This window comes from Mobula birostris, chromosome 17 (assembly GCF_030028105.1).
Source record: "Mobula birostris isolate sMobBir1 chromosome 17, sMobBir1.hap1, whole genome shotgun sequence".
Classification (NCBI taxonomy): domain Eukaryota; kingdom Metazoa; phylum Chordata; class Chondrichthyes; order Myliobatiformes; family Myliobatidae; genus Mobula; species Mobula birostris.
In genome coordinates, this window is record NC_092386.1 from 34,914,440 (window position 1) to 34,920,991 (window position 6,552).

Below are 6,552 nucleotides of genomic sequence, written 5' to 3' on the forward strand. Positions count from 1 at the left end.
AATTGATTGCAAATTATAACCAGCTTTCAAATAAGTGGCTGTTTGGATCATCATTTCATGCAGTCAGATGCAAATACTGTGGTTTAGTAATCCTAATTAATAAAGCTCATTTGAGGTTGATTGAAACTCCGCCCATGACAGTTCCAAGCCAAGCTGCAAAGGGAGGAGGTCTAGCAACCATATCCTGTAAAAACCCAGCACTAAAGAAACGGCAACAGTAGCTCCAATGACAGCAGACCCTGGCAAGCTGCTGTCAGTGGCCTCTGTCCCAGTAGGGGTGATGGGCTTAAGTAAGTAAGCGGGTGATTGAGGCTGGCTAAATATAGCACAATACTTGGTTACTGAAGAATTCAAGATGCCCAACTATAAAAATAAAACAGGAGGCAAGGACATCTGTGATAACTATTGTACACTCAGTGGCCACTTTATTAGCTACTTCCTGCACGTAATAAGTGGCCACTGAATGTAGGTTTGTTGTCTTCTGCTGCTTTAGCCCATCCACTTCAAGGTTCAACATGTTGTGCATTTTGAGATGCTCTTCTGCACACCACTGTTGTAACGTGTGGATATTTGAGTTACTGTCACCTTCCTGTCAGCTTCAACAGTCTGGCCATTCTCCTCTGACCTCTCTCATTAACAAGGCATTTTCTCCACAGAGCTACTGCTTACTGGATTTTTTTTTTCTTTTTCCCTTTTCACATCATTCTCTGCAAACTCCAAAGACTCGTGGATGAAAATCACAGGAGATCAGCAGTTTCTAATATATTCAAATCACCTGTCTAGCACCAACAATCACCCCATGGTCAAAGTCACTCGATCACATTTCTTCCCCATTCTGGTGATTGCTCTGGACAACAACTCTACCTCTTATCCAAGCCTGCATGCTCTTTTTTTTTTTGCATTGAGTTGCTGTAATATGACTGGCTGAATTGCATTACTGAACAGGAGTACAGGTGTACATAATAAAGTGTGCTAAATAATGCCAAGTGTATTGTTTAGCACATTAACAAGGAAGATTATAATGTAGTTAGGAAACAACATAAGGTCTGCAAAATGCTGGAAATCCAAGCAACACACACAAAATGCTGGAGGAACTCAGCAGGTCAGGCAGCATCTATGGAAAAAAATACAGTTGACGTTTCCGGCAGGAGTTTGGAGTCAGTTTCCCATTGCAGCAACCTGCCTACCACCAAGAAGGAAAGAAGGCTTACTTTCCACAGTGCTTTTGATGCCACCATTTATATTTGATAGTCTCTCAGTCCAACCCTACACCTCCATCGTGAGAGGTGGAACTGGGTAAGATTGGCCAACCAAGGTTCTGGTGAAGCTGTACAGGCCAATACACTATATAGTGGATACAATGGATTACAAAAGCATTGATGAACTCCAGCCATACCATTGACTTTGGACAGTGGATACAAGAGGTCATCAGCGACCTACGTTAAACTGGGAACTAATGGCTCAAGAAGATGAAGAAGAAGAAGAATTTACATTTGATTAAGCAGTTCAGAAGGGTAGCTCTGGTGTAATGTAGGAAGCTGAAGACATTTTGTAGTAACGGGAGTGTAATGACGTATAGATAGTTTTTGTGATGTTGATTGAAGAACAAATACTTGCTTACATGGTATCTATAACACCCCTGCAGTCTAAAGTAGAGCCATAGAATCTTCTGCAATGTCTCAGAGAAGATATAGCATTAGTTTAATCTCTCAGGCAAAACACATCAAAATCAGTATAGTACTGAGCAATCCCTCAGCACTACACTGGAATGACAGCCTAGATATTTATTCCAATCTTTTGGATTACATTTCAAACAGAGTCTTCTGAATTATGGACAAGAGTGTGACTAAGTGAACCATAATGACAGGAATATTAAACACTTGCAATCAGACATCTGGAATCAGAAGCTGGGTCTTATTCTAGGTATTGAACTTACAATAAGTATACTATAACTGTAGTTTAAAGTTACATTTTAAAAATAATCAGATACTTTATTGGGTCACCTCATAAATCACCTTCTAATTTTCTAATTGAAGCAGAAGTCTCCTATTATTTAATACAATAGATTCTGCAGATGATGGAAATTCAGAGCAACACACAAAAAATGCTGGAGGAATTCAGCAGGTCAGGCAGCATCTATGGAAATGAATAGGTCGTCAATGTTTTGGTCCAAGACCCTTCATCCTATTTATTGCTGTAGCTTTACAATTAACCACCAGACACTAGACCACACAGGGGCAGCTGGCACTTTATTTGATCTACTCTTGTGTGACCTCCAATGATCTCCATGCTTTGTGGTATAATTGCAATGCAGCAAGAATGCATCCCCAATCTTCTGATAACAATCTGGTGGCTCCAGTGATTAACCAAAAACAATAGATGACCTAGCAATATAATACACATCAAATGTTACCAACTTTGGTAAAGAACATTGCAATAAAAGTGTATAAATAAGTTTTATATATAAAAATGGTCTTCAATATGATTAAATAACCAAAATTCATAGAAGATAGAATCTAGAGATTTTTAAAGTGTATTAAAATTAATTTAACTGTATCTATTAGAAACAGAGAAACATAGAAAACCTACAGCACAATACAGGCCCTTCGGCCCACAAAGTTGTGCCGAACATGTCCCTACATTAGAAATTACTAGGTTTACCTATAGCCCTCTATTTTTCTAAGCTCCATGTACCTATCCAAATGTCTCTTAAAAGGCCCTATCATATCCGCCTCCACCACCGTTGCCGGCAGCCCTTTCCACGCACTCACCACTCTCTGAGTAAAAAACTTACCTCTGTACCTCCACCCCAGCACCTTAAACCTGTGTCCTCTTGTGGCAACCATTTCAGCCCTGGGAAAAAGCCTCTGACTATCCACATGATTAATGCCTCTCATCATCTTATATACCTCTATCAGGTCACCTCTCATCCTCCATCGCTCCAAGGAGAAAAGGCCGAGTTCACTCAACCTATCCTCATAAGGCATGCTCCCCAATCCAGGCAACATCCTTGTTAATCTCCTCTGCACCCTTTTTATGGCTTCCACATCCTTCCTGTAGCGAGGCGACCAGAACTGAGCACAGTACTCCAAGTGGGGTCTAACCAGGGTCCTATATAGCTGCAACATTACCTCTCGGCTCCTAAATTCAATTCCACGATTGATGAAGGTCAATACACCGTATGCCTTCTTAACCACAGAGTCAACCTGCGCAGCTGCTTTGAGCATCCTATGGACTCGGACCCCAAGTTCCCTCTGATCCTCCACACTGCCAAGAGACGTACCATTAATACTATATTCTGCTATCATATTTGACCTACCAAAATGAACCACTTCACACTTATCTAGGTTGAACTCCATCTGCCACTTCTCAGCCCAGTTTTGCATCCTATCAATGTCCCACTGTAACCTCTGACAGCCCTCCACACTATCCACAACACCTCTGTGTCATCAGCAAACTTACTAACCCATCCCTCCACTTCCTCATCCAGGTCATTTATAAAAATCACGAAGAGAAGGGGTCCCAGAACAGATCCCTGAGGCACACCACTGGTGACCGACCTCCATGCAGAATATGACCCGTCTAGAACCACTCTTTGCCTTCTGTTGGCAAGCCAGTTCTGGATCCACAAAGTAATGCCCCCTTGGATCCCATGCCTCCTTACTTTCTCAATTGTTATACGTAAAACATGCTTTTTCATTTTCTTGACTGCTAAGTTTAATAGTTTGAATGTTGTGAATTAGCGGCAGCAAAACTACTGCCATTTGCTGTCAGTACCCTTTGAAACTCCTGCAACTTTGAGATTTCTGTGCATATATTTGCAAATGAAACAAAAATCCCTAAATGTTGTCAGTGACTCGCTGCCAGCCACACTCGATGCTTCAAATCCAGATCACGGAATGGAACAAGGAATAAGAACCTGGCCTAATCCCCTATATCTAGGTTAATGGGTGCTCACCACTTGCTTACTGGGAAGTATGGGCTTTAACGTCGCCACTATTTACTGGTCATTACCCTGTTAAAGCTGGGGAAGAACTACCCATACTTCTTTATTGTATGTGAGCTTTCTGGTAGGCCTGACAATTCATAAGTCATCTATCTGACTATCCATGTCTCTTTCTATTTATTTATTCAGAGTTACAGAGTGAATCAGGCTTTTCCGGCCCAGCTGCCCAGCAACCCACCTATTTAACACTAGCCTAATCCCAGGACAATTTATGATAAACAATTAACCTACTAATGGGTACAACTTTGGATTATGGAAGGAAGTTGGAACACCCAGAGGAAATCTATACACCCATGGGAAGAATTTCATAATACATGTTCATCTGTCTTTTTCTGCAGGTTGTCACTTGAAGTCCTCATCTGAATCACTTGAACAGTAAACGGACTCCGCTGGAATATTGATATCTGAGTTACCTTTTCATAGGTCTAACTTCTGCAATTGACCATCAGAGCTCTTTCCTTTCACTGTGTTCTCGGAGGACCCTGTGGCCCTCTGCTTTATGGAAGAATATACAACTCTTCTCCTTTCCACCTCCTACACCAAAGCAGCCACTATGGGGCTACAAAGCCACAGATTTTATTTTCACCTTTGTTTATTGTAGGTTACTCAAAAGAAAAGCTGTGCCAGTGTGGTGCTGCATCCACAATACAACTTTCCCAATCTAAATCTACATAAATGTAGCAGCAGGAATAGGCCAAGTGGTCCCTTGGGCCTGCCGTTCCATTCAAAAAGGTCACATTTGGACTGATGGTGTATTCAGCTTCACACTCCAACCTATCCCCAGTCGCTTTCACCCCCTTGCTCTCTCCACCTTAAATATGTTTGCACAACAGCCACTCTCCTTGAGAAAGAGAATTCCAAAGATGCAAAAACTTCTGAGAAAAAAACTCCCACCTCTTCCATGTCTTAAATGATTGAACTCACCCGTCTTTTCTCAAATCTGTGCACTTTAGAATTTGACATTTCCACCAGGGAAAATAGACTTCACTATTAATGGAAAAATAAATTCTAGCATTGATGCTGCCCTTATCTAAATCTCTTCCATTTCCTGAACATCCACTCTCACCCCATCTTTCAGCTGCCTTTACAAGGGTAGAGTTCCCCTTGTCCTCACCTACAAACCCATGAACCTCCGAGTCCAGCACATCATTCTCCACAACTACCACCATTTTCAACAGGATCCTACACCAAAGACATCTTCACCTCCCCTCTCTACCCTTTCCATAGGGATCGCTCCCTCTGTAATTTCCTTGTCCATTCATTATTCCCCACTAATCTTGATCCTGGCACTTATCTATACAAGTGGAAGAAGTGCTAAACCCGTTCATTCACCTCCTCCCTCACCTCCATTCAGGGCCCCAAACAGTCCTTCGAGGTGAGGTAACACTTCACCTGAGAACCTGTTCGGATTATCTACTGAATCCAGTGATCTCAATTCAGCCTCCTCTACATTGGGGAGACACAACGTAGATTGGGGGACCAGTGTCGAGCACCTTTGCTCTATCTGCATGAAGCAGGATTTTGCGGCCAACCATTTTAATTCCAATCCCCATTCCCATTCCAACATATTGGTCCATGGCCTCCTCAATTGCTATGATGAGGCCACTCTCAGGTTGGAGCAGCCACACACCTCATATTCCGTCTGGGTAGCCTCCAACTTGATGAGCCACTTTTACACCTTCTTCAAAGCCTATACATCCTCCCTGTAGTGTGCTCAACAGAACTTCACACTATACTCTAAAAGTGGTCTAACCAAAGTTTTATACCGCTGCTGCATGACTTTTATACTTAGTGCACTGACTGTTAAAGTCAATAGTTACCAACCTACCTGCTTGTGTTTCCACTTTCAGGGACCTATCGACTAGTCCAAGATCCATCAGTACATCTACTATTTCTCTGCCCAAATTTCCAAATGGTCTATTCCTTGCAGTTTCCATTAACAGTCTTCTTTGCTACACACAACCCTATCAAATTCTGTGTCATCTACGAACTTACTGCTCAGCCAGCACCCCCGCATCTCGCAAAAAACGAGGTCCGAGACACCTTTTGATACAGACCTCCAGCCCGAATAACACCCTCCTGGTCAAGCCAAATTTGAATCCAATATGCGAAACCTCTGTGAATCCCATGTGGATTAGTCTTCTGGATCAGTTGAGTGCTTGGCTGAAGTCTTTACGTTACCAGAGAAGACCCATACTGGACTAGTACTCCAGCTGTGATCGCATCAGTACCCTACGTAACTAAATCATAATCTATCTGCTTTTGCATTAACACATTATAAACAGTTTCTCTCCTAACCTCCTAAATGGCTGCAGTATAAACAATTGCCAAAATGTATTTGCATTTACTTGTAGAGGGTTTTCTGGCATTCCCTCCCACGCCTGTGATCTCTACCACCAAGAAGGTGCAGCAGTTAGTGATGTCGCCTCACGACTTGGGGGCTCTATCCTGACCTCAGATAACATCGACGTAGCGTTCCCACATTCTCCCCATGACTGTGCAAGTTTCCCCGAGTGCTCCACGTTCCTGCTGCATCCGAAAGATCT

The 6,552-nt window shown here is 42.5% G+C and overlaps 1 protein-coding gene across 5 annotated transcripts in view; it reads right to left on the reverse strand.

Moving 5' to 3' along the window:
• LOC140211604 (retinal dehydrogenase 2-like) overlaps window positions 1-6,552 on the reverse strand; it is a 79,425-nt gene that overhangs the window by 49,547 nt on the left and 23,326 nt on the right. The gene's annotated exons all lie outside the window — the stretch shown is intronic.